Source organism: Rhinopithecus roxellana, chromosome 20 (genome assembly GCF_007565055.1).
Source record: "Rhinopithecus roxellana isolate Shanxi Qingling chromosome 20, ASM756505v1, whole genome shotgun sequence".
NCBI classification, from domain to species: Eukaryota; Metazoa; Chordata; class Mammalia; order Primates; family Cercopithecidae; genus Rhinopithecus; species Rhinopithecus roxellana.
In genome coordinates this window covers 28,314,153-28,331,113 of record NC_044568.1, presented here as the reverse complement: position 1 = coordinate 28,331,113, position 16,961 = coordinate 28,314,153, and positions in this window count along the sequence as shown.

Sequence of the window (16,961 nt, the reverse complement as noted above, 5' to 3'; positions counted from 1 at the left end):
GGTATAATTGGGAAGGAAAAGATACAGCTCAGCACTTTCCCTGCCATCTACTTTTCAGAAACTATGGGCCCACAACTCCCAAGGCTGTATTCTAGGTTTTATTGTATACTTCAAATTGGGATATATCTCAAAACAGTTGCATTTAATTGGGAGATTATTAAAAAGCGTGAGCAAATTCAGAGATTCTCACCCAGAAAATGCTGCCAGTGTCCAACCTAAATGAGGACATTCTTCCTTTCCTGTTTCACGGTCCTGCCAGGAGCCATATGAAGAAGGCAAGCCAGTACGGGTGATGGGTACACCAAGGCTCAGACTTTACCACTATGCAATATACACACATGAGCAATCTGCACTTGCACCCCCTGAATATACACATATAAAATAAATAAAAACAAATTTTGATAAAGGTAAACGAGGATAGGGCTTTTACCAGACTGGTGTTCCCCAAACTTCAGTTATTTGCAAACCATCTTGACAAATGTTGCCATAACAACTTGCCTCCTATTAATGTGCTTAATATTCTTCTAATATTAATATCCTCCTAAGAATGTGCTTAATATTCTTCTTAAATTACCTACTTATTGTTTGTAAATTTATTTAAAAGGATAAATTTAACCTTTGTCACTAGCCACAGATGGAAAACCAGTTTCACTTTTCATATATAAAATAGACAGTAACCATGAAAATAAACACAAATACAACAATCAAACATTAGTGAAATACTCTGAGCCAGAGGTCTGAGAATGAAATCTTTTAACAAGAGTTCTTGTTTAAAAGGCTACCAAACTAACATTTTTCTCCTTGATATGCATAGAATTGAAAGAGAATTGAAAAAGGAACTTTTCCCATGAGACTCAGGGTCATACTGATTAAAATCTTGCATCAACTTAGAATGAATCAATCATACAGAACTTTGGGTGTCTGCATGTTCTTGTTGGTGTGAGGTCATCATCTGTGTATCCAGGTCACATACTTTGCCAGGCTACCTTGTCCCCACACCATTTGACTTTACACACAAGCATTTTTCTATTAGAGTCACAGAACAACAAGGCTGTTTGTCACCATGAGAGAGAGAAAGACAGGGGTGAGGTGGGGGGCAGGAGGGAGAGAGCACAGTAAATTCAGTGGAATTGAAGTTTATATTGGTAAGAAAACAGCTGGCTATTAGCTGTAATATAGACATTCACGGCCATATGTAAAGTGCAGCCATGTTACTTGAGGGTCCATTTAATTTGTTCTGGGCTCTGATGTCACCATGCACCCACTGAGGTTTTTTTTAAACACATTGAAATCATACAAATAGTTAATCAAGTAATACCAATAGGGTTATTAAGTGGTTGCCTGTTAAATTTTATATCCTACCCCGTCTTTTTTCTCCTCTCATCGTACTTCCAAAGGCAGCCAGTTTTAACCCATTCTGTTGATAGGGCTTCTGGTGGTTAGCTCCACATTTATAAATAATATGCTTACACCTTTATTTGGTAGTTTGCCACCTTAAAACAATATATTTCAAATTTTTGCTGTGTCAGATGAGAATTTAATTAATGTTATTATCCTAACCTTTTCCTCTAGCTTCATTATGTTTTGACCATTGGGAAGTCCCTTGTCGGTCTGAGTCTCAGTTCTTTATAGGTGATCTGTTTACTCCCATGGAAACTTTCAGGATCTTTATTTTTGTGGTTCTGAAATTTCACAGTAATATATAAGATTTTATGCCCAAGTATTTTGGATTTTTAAAAAGATGCCAACTCAGTTATTTTCTGTAATTTCTTAGTATTTCATATATTCTGATACTGTTGTAAATGTTATCTTTTTTAAAATTTCATTTTCTGATTATTCATTTTAGCATACAGACATGCAACTAATCTTTGTAGAATGATCTTGTATCCTACACCTTGGTCAACTCACTCATCATAGCATTTTTGTACACTTCATTGGATTTTCTACGTTGGCAATAATGTCATATGTAAATAAACAAAGCTTTACTTCTTTTACAGTCTGGTCTTTTACTTATTTTACTTAACTTTTTCCACTGGCTAGGAATTCTGGTGCATTATTGAATAGAAGTGGTGAGAGCAGACATCCTTGTCTTATTTCTGATCTTAGAGAGGGAAATTCAGGTTTAATAAGTGTTCAGTCTTGAGTATTACACCATTAAGTATGAAATTAGCTGTATGGTTTTTTTGTATATGCCTTTATAATATTGAGGATGTTCCCTTTAATTCCTACTTTATCAAGAGCCTTTCCAGGAAGATATGTTAAACTTTTTCTGATGCCTTTTCTGCATCTATTAAGATGATCACATGGTTTTTCTTTATAGCTTAGCAATATAGTGGATTATATTGATCTTTGATTGATTTTTGAGTGTTAAACCAATTTTGCATTCTTGAGACAAACTCTGCTTTACCATGATATATTATTATTCTTGGCGTATTGCTGGATTCAATTTGCTAAAATTTTGTTTAGAATTTTTCTAGGTTCGTGAGGATATTGGTCTGTCTTCTTTGCTTGTAATGTCTTTGTCTAGTTTTAGTATTAGGGCAATGCTGACCTCATAGAATAAATTGGAAAATATTTCTTCCTTTCCAATTTCATGGAAGAGTTGTGTAGAATTGGTATTATTTCTTCTTTAATACTTGATATAATTCACCTCTGAAGCCACTTGGCCTGGAGTTTTCTTTGTGGAAAGGTTTTTTTTTTTTTTTTTTTTTTTTTTTTTTTTTTTTTTTTTACAAATTCTATTTCTTTTATAGATAAAGGGCTATTAGGTTATCTATTTCTTTTTGAGTAAGCTTTGGTAATTTATGTCTTTCAAGGAATTTGTTCATTTAAGTTGTTGAATTTGATGGCATAAAGTTCTTCACAACATCCTCATTTTTATATTTTCAGCATCTGGGGACTGACTAGTGATGCAACTTCTCTCAGTTCTGCTGTCAGCAATTTCTGTCTTCTTCTTTTTTTTCCTGATAAGTCTGGCTAAAGGTTTATCAATTTTATTGATCTTCTCAAAGAACTGGCTTTTTGTTTCATTGATTGTTTTCTATTGTTTTTCTTTTTTCTATGTCGTTTTCTGTTCCTATCGTTGTTACTTCCTTCTGCTTAAAGTTTGATTTGCTTTTTTTTTTTTTTTTTTTTTTTTAGTTTTTTAAGGAAAAAACTAAGATGTTTTTTCTTTTCTAATATAAGCTGGTACTATAAAATTTCCCCTAAAAACTGTTTTAGTGGCATCCTCCAAATTCTGATACATTGTATTTTAATTTTCCTTCAGTTAAAAATACTTTCTGAATTCCCTTTTGAATTCATCTTTGACCCATGAGTTATCTAGAAGTATGTTGTTTTGTTTCCAAATATTTGAGCATTTTCCAGATATATTTCTGTTGCCATTTTTTTTAATTTAGTTCCACTGTGGTCAGATAATACACTTTGTGTGACTTTAATTATTTTCAATTTAATAGGACTTATGGACCACTGTATGATCTATTGTTATAGATGTCCATGTGTTATTGAAAAGAATGTGTATTCTGCTGCTTTGGGAGTGAAATGTTCTATAAATGTTCATTTTAAAAGTTACTTGATAATGTGGTTCAGATCTTCTATTATTGATTTTCATTTCATTTGTTCTATATATTATTGAGACAGAAGTGTTAAAATATCTGACTATAGTTTTGGATTTGCATGTTTCTTCTTGCAGTTATGCCAGTTTCTATTTCGTGTCTACTGAAGTTTTGTTAGTAGGTGCATAGACATGATTTGTGATTATTTCTGTCTTTTTGATGAAATGACTCCTTATCATTATGAAATGACATTTCTCATGCCAAGTAATACTCTTTGATCTGAAACGTCTTTTGTTTGATATTACTATAGCTTTCCTTGATTGGTGTCAGGCATGGTATATTTTTTCCATCCTTTTACTTTTAACCTGTTTGTGCCATCACACTTGAAATGTGTTTTGTGTAGGCAACATGTGGTTGGGTCTTCCTTTTTAATCGAATTTGACAATCTCTTCTTTTTAATTGGGGCATTTAGACCATTTCTATTTAATGTGATATGTGATGTGATTAGGTTTACATGCTAATTTTGTGGGAGGGTTTTGTCTCATCTCTTCTTTGTTTTTGTTTTTTTTTTCTCTTTTCCTGCCTGATTTTAGATTAAATTAATAATTTTACAATTTATTTTCGTGTCCTTTGTTGGCTTATAAGTTATAACTTTTTGTTTTGTTATTTTAGTTGTTACTTTAGGACTTATAGTACATATATTTAGTTTATCACAGTTTGCCTTCAAGTGATTTTATGCTCACATATAGTGTAATAATCTTGCAATAGTATATTTTGATTTTTCCCCTCCCAATCTTTTTTGAAATTATTGGAAAACATTTAACCTCTACAGATTTTATAAACCCCACATTGTGTTATTATTTTTATTTAATTAGTTAATTGTGTTTTAAAGAGATTTTTAAATTAGAAGTAAAATATACACAAACATATGTATATATATGTTTGTGCATATACATGCACATATGTGCACACACACCCATTTCCAATACTCTTCGTCCTTTGTAGAGATTCCTATTACCATCTGGTGTTATTTTCATAATTCTTAAAGGATTTTTTTTAATTTTGTGGTGAAATCTGCCAGTGATGAATTCTTTTAGCTTTTGGTGCCTGAAAAAGTCTTTATTTCCCCTTCATTTTTAAAAGCTATTTTACTAAATATGAAATTCTAGTTTGACAGTTTTTTCCTTTTAGTACTTTAAAAATGTTGCATCACTATCTTCTCACTTGCATTATTTCTGTCTAGAAATATATTATACAATAATCCCTGCCTTGATTCTCTCCATATAATGTGCCTTCTTACCTGAAGCTGCCTTTAAGATTTTCTGTTCATCACTCCTTTTGAGCAAGTTGATTATGATGTACCTTGCTGGAATTTTCTTAATATTTCTTTCACTTGGGGTTTATTGAATTTCATAGATCTCTGGTTTTAGTGTTTCTGTCACATTTGGACATTTTATATCCATTATATCTTCTGAATTTTTCTGTCCTGTCCTCTTGTTATTTCAGGGACTCCAGTTTCCTAAGTACATGCTACTTGAAGTTAGCCCACAACTCACTGATGCTCTACTCATTTTATAAATTACCTTTTTTTTGTCCTCCATTTTAAATATTTTTATAGCCATGTCTTCAAGTTCACTAATCTTTTCTTCTGCAGTCTCTAATTTGTCATCATTCCCATCCAATATAATTCTTATCTTAGACTTTGTTTTTTCATTGCTAGAAATTTGATTTTAGCCTTTAAAAAATATCTTCCATGTATCTACTTAACTTTTTGAGCATTTGAAATGCAGTTATAATAACTGCTAATTCTATGTTAATTTGAAGTTCATTTTGATTGATTGATTTGCTATGCTCTTATGGTCCTATTTTCCTACTTTTTGTGTGCTGGTTGATTGTTGACTGGGTACCAGATATTGTGTATTTTACTGTACTGGTACTGGACATTTTTGTATTCCTATCAATATTCTCAAACTTCAATCTGAGACACAGTTTCATTGCTTAGAAGCAGTTTTATCCTTTGTCCTCACTTTTAAGATTTATTAGGTGATACCAAAGCAATGCTTGGTTTAGGTGTTATTATTCCCTACAGTGGAGGCAAACTTCTCTATGTCAGAGAATCTTAAGGTTTCCCAGTCTGACTAGTGGGAATAGACTCTATTTCTGGGTCTGTGTGAGTAGCAGGCACTGTTCTTCAGTCTTTTTGTGTGGGTTTCCACCTGACCTTAGGTAGTTTCCTCACATGCATACACTTTTCAGCACTCAGCTGAATACTCAAGAAGGACTATCTTTATTTTTTAATATTTATTTATTTATTTAGAGATGGAGTCTCACTCTGTCACCCAGGCTGGAGTGCAGCGGTACAAACTCAACTCACTGCAACCTCCTCCTCCCAAGTTCAAGCGATTCTTCTGCTTCAGCCTCCCAAGTAGCTGGGACTATAGGTGCAAGCCACCATGCATGGCTAATTTTTTTGTATTTTTTTATACACGTGAAGTTTCTCCATGTTGGCCCAGGCTGATCTTGAACTCCTGACCTCAAGTGATCCACTTGCCCCGGCCCCCCAAAGTGCTGAGATTACAGTGGGAGCCACCATGCCCAGCCAGGACTATCTTTAGATCTTTGGAGTGTTCTCTTTGTGAAGCCTTCTCCTCTCCAGTACTCTTCTCTGTAAACTCTAGCTGCCTAGGTGTCCTCAGGCTCAGCTTCATCTACTCCACGTGAGAAGCCCACCAGGCTTTGCCTGGATTTGCCCTCTCATGCTGTAGCCTGGAACTTCTCTCCAGGCAGTAAGCTCAAAAATCACCAGGCCTATCTCATTTGCTTCCCTTCTCTCAAGGATCACTGATTGTTGGCTGATGTCCAGTGTCTTGCGTACTATTGTTTAATATATTTTGTCCTGGGATGGGGGGAGTGATGTTAGGTGGGAGGATAAAGCAAGTTCCTATTACTCCATTTTGGCTAGAAGTGGAAATTTGGGATTTACTCTCATTTTAGTGGGGTTTTAGTTAGGACAAGAAATAATGCATGTGCTCATTCCACCATATTGAGCCAGGAGCACATTGCACATTGCACATTTTTAAAAAGATCCTGCTGCTTGTATTATTGGAGCCTCTATAACACTTAGCTCATGGTTTTGTTAATTAATTGTCCAAGTTCTTATTCTCTAAATGGACTTTTTGAGAAGTGGAAACTGTGTCTCATTCACTCTGGGATAGTCTCATTGCTATCTCATTGCTAGTGATAGCTCATTGGAGCTCTATAAATGTTTATTGAATGAATTAGTGAGTTAATACTGTTGTCTTATTGGTAAAATTGCAAGTTTAAAGAGTCAGGACTGAAGGTAAGAGTGCTTTTAAATTAAAACCTTTGTAGGGAAAGGCAATCTACCCTTCAGGACATTATTCTTTTCAGGCTGCAGCTTTTTGAGAGCTGTTAACATTAGCACCCACTTCTGACTTTGTGGCAGGAAACACTTCTTAAAAATGTTGTCACACATTTTCTGGTAGAATGTATATGCAACACTTGGGGGAATTTTATTCTTGGCCATTTATCCTGGTCATTTTCTAATCTGATCTCAATGTAAAAGTTACTGTGGAATAACAGATAAATATATCTTTCCAGTCCATCTATTATCTTGTTTTTTTGTGTATGTGAAATACTAATTTACTATTTTAAAGGATTCTTAAGGTTCCATGTATAATTATAAAGACAAATGGATATATTTTAAGATCAAATTTCTTCAAATTTTTTCCTGTTCTAAAGAGTGTAGAATTGTATCATGTATTCACTTAATCTTTCAAAGGTTCAGAAGCTAAGAAATTAGAGCGAGATCATCAAAATATGTCACTTTTTAATTCCCCTGCTTATAAAGGTAGCATAGCATAGTGATTCCAAGTACTGTAGAGCCCGATGGCCTGTGTACAGCTCCACCTTTTTGTTGTTGTTGTTGTTGTTGTTGTTGTTGTTGTTAACGCGGAGTCTCGCTGTGTCACCCAGGCTGGAATGCAGAGGCGTGATCTCGGCTCACTGCAAGCTCCCCCTCCCCGGTTCGAGCGATTCTCCTGCCTCAACCTCCCAAGTAGCTTGGATTACAGGCACCTGCCACCACACCCGGCTAATTTTTGTATTTTTAGTAGAGACGGAGTTTCACCATATTGGCCAGGCTGGTCTCAAACTCCTAACCTTGTGATCCACCCACCTCGGACCTCCCAAAGTCCTGGGATTACTGGCGTGAGCTACCGCACATGGCCACAGCTCCACTTTTACTAGCTGTGTGACCTTGGGCGAGTCACTGAATCTCTCCAAGCCTGTTTTCTCATGTGTAAAAGGGCTTAATAATAGTACATTCTAGGATTGTTAAGAAGATTAAATCGGTTAATGTTTACAAAGTTTTTTAAATGGTGCCTGATATACATGGTAAGTGTAATATAAGCAAAATAAAATATAATGAACTTAAATAAAAATAAAACTTTATTTTATAAATCTTTCTGCATTTCATTCTTCTGACTTTCCCAAGAAATAAAAATTACCCTCTTTCATGAAGTTATGTCATACTTTAATAGCTTGCATTTTTGGAAATCAGTTGAATAATGAGGGAACAAAGAACCCTTCTAATTTTCCTTCAAGATCTTCTATATAACAATGATGCCTGTCTCCCTATTTATCTCACAGGGTTGTGTTTAGCAAGGTTTTTGCTTGGTACCTTTATTTTTCCTTTAGTCTAAACCTTCGGTTGTCCATGATTCAACTTTAAATTATATCTCTGAACAGCCCCCTCCTCACCACGAAGTTGATTCTAGAGATTTTTCCCATCATAATATTTAAGATCTCTTTTTTCTTCTTCTTCTTTTTGAGACAGAGTCTCACTCTGTCACCCAGGCTGGAGTGCAGCGGTGAGATCTCGGCTCACTGCAACCTCTACCTCCCAGGTTCAAATGATTCTCCTGCCTCAACCTCCCAAGTAGCTGGGATTACAGGCACCCACCACCACGTCCAGCTAATTTTTGTATTTTTTTTAGTAGAAACGGGGTTTGTCCATCTTGGCCAGGCTCGTCACGAACCCATGAGCTCAGGCGGTCCACACGCCTCGGCCTCTCAAAGCGCTGGATTACAGGCATGAGACACCATGCCCAGCCCAAGATCTCCTCTTCTTTCTGTTATATTGCTATTACCCAGGACACTTTAATACCATAAATATGTTTTCTAACCTTACTGAGTTCTTTTCTAATTTAACATCCTTATTTTCTATAGTGCTCCAATTATGAGCATCTGTGGCTTGCAGAATTTTGTCAACTTGTTAGAGACAGACTTTTGATTTAGCATTCGTTTCCATTTTTATGCTTATCTGTCTTTTTTATTTGTGTTTGCAGAATTTTCAATTTCTTATCAACCTCTGGGTCATTCTTGTCCAGATTGTCAAGAAGTTAAGAAAGCTTAGTCAGCAGTAGATGGTTGACTGTATTTTGTAAATATATGACTCAGCTAATGGCTTTTTGAAATTTACATGGACTTTTTTTACTTAGTAATCTCAGTCTGTGTAATGCCATCTTTGAAGGACTTCTGTGCACAATCTCATATCATCTCCATATATTTGTTTCTAACTGGGTATTTGAGGCTAGATAGACTCACAAGGAGTTTACAGAAACAAAGATGCGTCAAAAATCCAAATCTCCTAATTAATGTAATTTTCAATACAGCCCAGTCCTGTCCAGCATCAGGAGACTTGACAGCCCCCAGACCAAAAGGGCATCTGAAATACATATTGCTCATCCCTCCACCTGCCTCCCCCATGCGGAGACAGGAGCTGTGGTAAGCGTGTGGATGGCATAGGCTCTGCAGGTGTCTGACTACAGAGCCTCAGTTACGTGCTCTCCACCTCATCATACAGCAGCCCCGTGTAATAGAAATCTCTTATTATGAGGGTTGGCTAAATAAAGGCACATTGTGACTGGTCACAATTTCTAAATGAATCCTTCTGACTGATCTGGTCCTGACACTTTCAAGGTTATTACTGAACCTGAACATGTGGAAAGAACAAGTCAAGACAGAATGATAAAATTCTTGAATGCTTTTGCTTAAAATTATTCACTCTTGTGTGTGTGTAAATGGGGACACACACACACACACACATACACTCCATAGACACTCTGGCATACTTAAACGGTTCCCTAGGTGCACTTTCATCATTTTATCTCATCTCACTATGGTAGTTTCTATTGTAGTCCTTCTGTAGACTAATTCTCTAAATATTTAGAAAAATAAGAGGATCTTTTATCTGTGTGTAGTCGTGGATTTTGCTGCCTCTTAAAGCATTATCTTTTCTAAGTTCTTAAGTGTTAGAAGTGGGAAAACCATCTTTCTTTTAAATTTAGCAAATGACACTTATGTGCATATGTACTGATGCCATATACACACTGACACTGTAATAGAAACATCGTGGAATAGCAAACCGTAGGCTTTTAGCACAGGCACAAGCTTTTTCCCTCTCATCTCCGCCTGGAAAGATGTTTAGGAGAATGAGAGGCCTCTCTGAGTCTGTATTTATAAGCCTTACTGGAAAAAAAAAAGTCAATTATTTTTTAGACTCAGATCACACCATAATAAATGTGAATCTAAACAATTGCTCAAGTGCTTTCTAAGCAATGGTTCTATCTATGATCACTCAGACTTCCTTCTTTTATTGAGTAAAAAGGTAACAAATAAGAATGGAGTGCCATTTGCATGTTTTATATTTTTACTCAATATGGAGTCCAGTGGTTGAGTTGGCTCATCTGGTAGCAAAGAGAAGCAAACAAAATTGATTTCCTGTAGCCCTCAGTGACTTTCCCTAGGTTTAGAGAGCAGGTGATTCTAAGATGGGTGTGGGGTAAAACTCTCAAGGTTTTGCTGGTGAGAGACCTGGGCATGCTGGTGGAGAAACCAGATGTCATCCTTGGGAAGCTGGGGCCTCTCTCCTCCTTGAATGAGTTCTGTTTTAGGATGTTGCTCATGTGAAAGTGTTGCACTGACCTCGGCATAAAATGTCAAGCCATCACATCCTTGGGATAGAAACAATTAAGGAAGGATTTCTGTTTGTAAAAACATGTGCCTATTAAGGTAAGTAATTAGGGCAAATGAAAGAAAGATAATATGGAGATGTAAAAATTAGGGGTTCTGCAGTCAGACCCCCTGGATTTAAACCCTAGTTCCACTTGCTGAGTGATCTGGGACTAGTCATTGAACCTTTCTGAGCCTCAGCTTCTTTCCCTGTGAAATGGGGAAACCAGTGGGTTTACTGTGAGTATTAAATGAGTTAATACATGCAAAACAATTCATACATAGCAAGCATGAAATAAATACTAATTATTATCATTGTTATGCACTAAGAAAGGATTTTTGCAACTAAAGTGTCAAAAGAAATGGAGATGCTAAGGAATTCTTTGGCTTTACAAGATGAATTCCAGTACAAAATGAGGCTATTTGACAACCAGATTCTATATGACAATCAGAAAGTTCCAGCACAGTACCTCAGGCTTCATCTAGGGAACGTGTTTAAAGGTACCAATAATTTTGGGGTTTTTTTTTTCCAATTTTAATAAATTAAATTCTCATTCCTTTCTTTCTGTCTCTCTGTTAGCACTGTTGCTTTCTCTTACTCTGTAGTCTGTATTTCTCTTCCTAGTTTCTTTTTTTTAGAACTAGTTGTGAATTCTTTATTCTCTCACATAGACATATGACAGTGGGGGAGGAGGGCATGTGTGTTTCCTAAATGTTAGCAAGAAGTCTGTCTTACCATCTCCATAGAGTGGAAAATTCAGCAAGTAGAGTCTGTTAATGTCATTCCCCTTCAAATCACATTCAAAAGTGTGCTTAATGCACTGTGTACATTAATCAGACGTTTTGATCATGAGTAATGGTGATGCCTTCAGAAGTTTGGGATGAGGGTGTGGGTTTTGTATATACTGGAAGGAAGTCTAAGTCCTTGTGTGACTTTGAAACAGTCTCTATGGGCCCTCCACCCACATCCACTGTATCTTTGTCAGATACATGGGCCCTAGGCTCCACTTTGTCCATAGGCATGGAAAGGTGAAAGTGCCTGGGAATTAATATCTCTCTGGAGACACTCTTAAGCAATGACTGCTGGTTATATGGGTTTAAATACCCCAGCTCCCTCACGCCTTGGCTAAAGTAATTCCAAGGCATGTACTTTGCAGTTTTCCAGTGTTACCGTGTGAGATTCAACTGCCGTCACCCACTGTGGTAGCTGACTTAATAATGCATCCTATATTGTGTGGCCACCTTCCCTTCCCCGTCTAACTTCTCCCTCACTACCCAGGCTCTCTGTGTCTCCCGATACACCACTCACTTGTTCGGGGTCACTTCTGGAGTTTCCAACCCTAGATGATGTGCACACTTTCAGACGTAGAAGGGAATCTACTAAGCCTGGACTAGGTATCATCAAAACCACTCTGAGCCACAAATTGGCAGGGTACAGGCCACAAATTTGGCAGAGCTCTGTTTTCCCTGGGTTTGGAATTCCACTGACTCAGAGTCTGAACTATTGTGGGGGCAGACCTATCAAGGTGTTACCTGAAGAGCTGCTGGGGAAGTGGACCAGGACCACAGTTGCCCATTCTCTCACCCCACCTTCCTTCTGCAGAGTGTCTCATTTGTGCTTCAGAAGGAAGAGTGCAGGAGCAGTGGTCAGCATGCTGTGATTGTTGCTTTCTGAGCATGGGTGGGCCTTGACAAATGCTCCTATCACTTCATTCCCTCTTAATAGACCCATCAGACAAATGCTTGTTGTTTTCCAGTGCCAACCTAGGTAAACCAGTCATCATGTGCCCCAGTGTGTCAAAGAAACACCTGCTTCCCAGAAGGTTTCCCACTAATGGGGAAAAGAAAGTTGATTCACACAGCCTTTTATTGCAAACCAGCTTATTCTTTGGCAATCTGAAACCAAGACTGCACATTTAGCCAGGCAGGTCTTTTAAAAGCATGTCCTTTACCGTATTGTCCATTGAAGACTCTCATCCATATCTTCTTTCTTGTTTTGTGTTATCATTTTTGTGATGCTTTAATGCTCAATACACGAACTGAAGCTATGTGGCATCTGTATCACAGTGTATTAGGATTCCTAAAAAACATGCAATCCCTGAGCAGGCAATAAATTTGATTTTGCACAAGTGGCATCCTTTATACTTTGCTCATAAGGCAATCTCTCAAGTGTATTTTTTTTTAAACACAACACAAATGGTCTGATGAAGTAAAAATGGGTTGTATGATGGGTTTTGTGCTCAGCAAAAAGAACTTGGACAAAGCAGCCATGCTGATGTTCTTATTTACAAAGGTTGCCATCTGGGAAATTAATCTCTGCTGTTGCTCAGTAATTAGGAAAATTTAGGACCCCTAGTGCTCCAACATCTTGCGTTAAAGGTTGTATGTCATTGGTGTTTGCATGAGAATTTGCTGGATTTCTGTCATTAATAACCGGCATAAGCCCAGCAAGCAGTAGAATATGCATTGCATTTAATCAATTTGCTATTTGTATTCATTATGCATGTCATCCATTTTGAGTCATGAAAACTTGAAAGGCCATTACGGATAGAAAGAGCATCATGGATTACAAATGATGTAACAAGAGCATAAACGCTATTAATTGGTCAATTGTGCTTGTCGGTACATTTAAAGTGATTAAGGCAGAAAGATTAGAAAGGACACGAATGTGATTGGGAAACAGAAGCATAGCAACACAAGGGCTCTCCCAAGTCCTTTGTGCCCAAACAAATGCAGCAAAATCCAATGACATTTATTCCAACTAATTCATTCAACAGATATTTGTTGAGCACTTACCATGTGCTGAGTACAGGAGATAGTACTGAGTATAGCAGAAAACAAAATAAATGAAGCCCTTGACCTCAGGGATTTACATTCCAGTGGGGAGGGGGAAGTTAGAAATGAACAAATAGATATACAATATAATATATTGTAGTTGTAGAGACCATGAAGACCACCAGAAGCAAAGAGGAAGCCCTCTTTGGGGAAATGACATTTGAACAGAGGATTAAATGAAGAAAATAAAAAGACGGGGGGCTGAGCACAGAAGCTCATGCCTGTAATCCCAACACTTCGGGAGGCCAAGGCAGGAAAATCACTTAAGCCCAAGAGTTTGAGACCTGGGCAACATGGTGAACCCCATCTCTACAAAAATACAAAAATTAGCCAAGCATGGTGGTGCATGCCTGTGGTACCAGCTACTCAGGAGGCTGAGGTGGGAGGATCGCTTGAGTCCAGGAAGTCAGGCTGCAGTGAGTCGAGATCGCGGCACTGCACTCCAGCCTAGGTGATAGAGTGAAACCCTGTCTCATAAAAGAAAAAATAAAATTAAAAGGCTATATGGATATCTGGGGGAGGAATAGACCTAATATGCCCCTCTCGCATTCCAACACTCAAGAAGAAAAGAAAATTCTTGCAATTATATTTTTACTCAAGTGATTTTGTGAGGCTTGACCCAATAATGGAATGTCTTCCCCAAGGCTAGAAAACTCATTCAGCCCATTTTCCCATTACAGACCTCTTGCGTGGTAGCAATTCTGTTATTCTGTTAAAGTGGAAACTGATGGCATCATTTGCCATTTTTACTGTCCCCATACATAGTCCTTACCATGGCATGCAGACCCCTATGCTATCCGGTTCCTGCCTCCCATTTCATACCACTCCTCCTTCTCCTGCCAAGTTCTAGCCCCTGGACTTTCTGTTGCTCGCATTTCCAGCTCATTCTTGCCCCTGCACCCATCATTTGCTGTCTCCTGCCCTCAGAAATCCAGACCTAAGCTCCCAGGCCACATCCTCAGAGACACCCTCCCTGACTGCCAGGACTGCACCTGCTGCCTGGACCCTGTGATTTGATCCTCACTACACTCATTATTGGCTTCATTCTGTGCTGTCTGCTTACTCGTTTCTTACCTACCTCCCATGTTTGAGTGTAAGTTCCATGAGACTGGGCCCAGGTCACTTGAGTTCACTGTGGTATCCCATCACCTGGAACAGTGCCCAGTACAAAGAGGCTCAGTACGCCCAAATCGAATGAATGAATGAGTGGATCAATCAATCAGCCAACCAGCCAAAAATAAAGTGAAAAATGGACAGTTGGGTTTCTGCTTTTGTATTCAGGTAACTATTTTAAAATTTTGTGTTTAGGTAGCTATTTTTTTAAACGTCATGGAAGAAAGGGATGTTCGTTCTGCACAGCATTCTCTGGAGTGATTAGGTAGCATTGGTATTTGTTCTGTTTTGCTTCATGTGTCTGCAATCTATTGCCATGCATTTCTAATAACATAATATTCCTTTTCGATATGCTGACTTGTTTCTTTTCTTTTTTGTTTTTACTGGCTAAATGCTATAGCATTGTCTTTGAATATTAACAAGTCATGGAACATGGGCCAATGGCAAACCATGGCAAATTCGTGTTCCAGCAATCCTGCTTCTTTAGAATTGACAGTCTGGCTTCTTGGTTAATTCGAAGCATCTGAGGAATACCTCAGAAAGGTGATACTGTGGCATGATGGCACCAGGATTCCAAGTTCATTCCAGGTACAGTCGGTGCATCATTCACAGCAGACTTGTGAGTGTCCGTCCTGTGCCAGACTCCATCCCAGGTGCTGGGGATAACAGGCAGAGGACACAGTGTTGCCAACTGTCAGGAAGACCTGATGGTCAACAATCGTGCTTCCAAAGCCACCTGCATATTATACTTCCTTGGGGATCGGCTGTAATATACCTGTGCCTAGGCCCCATCCTATGCCAATGGAATCAGAGTCACTGGGCCTAGGGCTGACACCCATCTTTTTTAAGCCTCAAGTGCTGTTCATAGGCAGTCAGGGCTGAGACCCCTGCTGGAGTAGAAGGATGGTGCATAGGTAGCAAAACCACAAAGCAATGGGCAAAGGCCAAGCCGCAGATGGCAGTTGTGTAAGCTGGAAGTGGTGACATTTTCTGTTCAGTGCATAACCACAACTCAGAATGAAATATTTGTAGGGATCAGGAGGCCAAGTGACCTGGTATTGAGCCGTAGATAAACGTTGCATCTATTCATCACCACCCCCAAAAAACCTTTTAAAAATGGCAAATGCCATTCATTAAATGATTATTTTTCCTGCACGAGGTCAAACAAATAATCTCAATTTTCTCTATACGCCCAAAATGGGATGTTGTATAGTAAGTCAAATAAAGAATTTTAATAGAGACATAATGTCTTTCCTAACCAGCAGGTGTGAGAGAAAGGAAAATAAGAGAATCTGCCTGGCAACCATCAGGGGGAAGGAATTAACATGTTCTCTAAGACTATGTTAAAAGGTCAGATCCCAGCACAGTGGTACATGCTGTAATCCTAGCACTTTGGGAGGCTGAGGCAGGAGGATCACTTGAGCTCAGGAGATTAAAGCTGCAGTGAGCCATGATCACACTACTATACTCCAGCCTGAGCAACAGAGCGAGACCCCTTCTGAAAAATAAATAAATAAAAGGTCAGAATTTCATGAAGTGGGATGGCAAAGTTGATGTGAAATTCTCTCCCTCAGTTACCCTCTGCCTTTCATGGTGGGCATTAAAATGTTTAGACTGGAAAAAAAAGCAAATATTTCTGGATAATTAATTGAAATTCATGTTATTCATTTGAAGATCAAGCTTTGCTTCTCCCCTTGAACACAGGTGAAAATAACAGGCAAATGATAATAACCTTATAAGGGCCAAATTATTACTCAGAGTGGTACTTGTGAGTGTGTGTTGGAAAATTACATCTTTTGTCAAGTGATAAACTCTGATTTTTTTTAAAAAAAGCAATGTTCGTGAGCTAGTAAGCACTTTACAAAAGCTAACATGCTTTCTGAAAGTGTGTACACAGAGTGCTTAACCTCACACTTCAGCCTCACTCCAACACTCTACGGCCCTCCATGGGAGAGCAGAAGCTTCCACCCACAGGATGACTTCAGACGAACGCTTTGGATGCTGGGAGCAGCAGCCACCCATGTCTCCAGATACCTGTTCCTCTGATTCTGCCTCCTTGGATTTTACAGTTACCAACAGTTCATCATGATCTTCAGATATGTTCACAGTTTCAGAGGAGCCACATACTTGAATGTTTAAAGAGAGCAATATTTTACAAAACACAAGGATGACCCAAGAGAGCCACAGGAGGATCTAGCAGCCCTTTGTTGGGAAATGAAGGTAACCAACAAGATCAGGCCCAAGAAGACCTTCCTGGCCATCTCCCGCCTCAGGACATGCTCCCTTCTGTGAAGCAGTGGTTCTGAGCCCTTCCTGCTCATTGAAGTCATCTGGGGTGCTAGAATAATACTGATGCCTGAGATTCTCACTCTGTTGCCCAGGCTGGAGTACAGTGGCGTGGTCATGGCTCACTGCAGCCTCAAA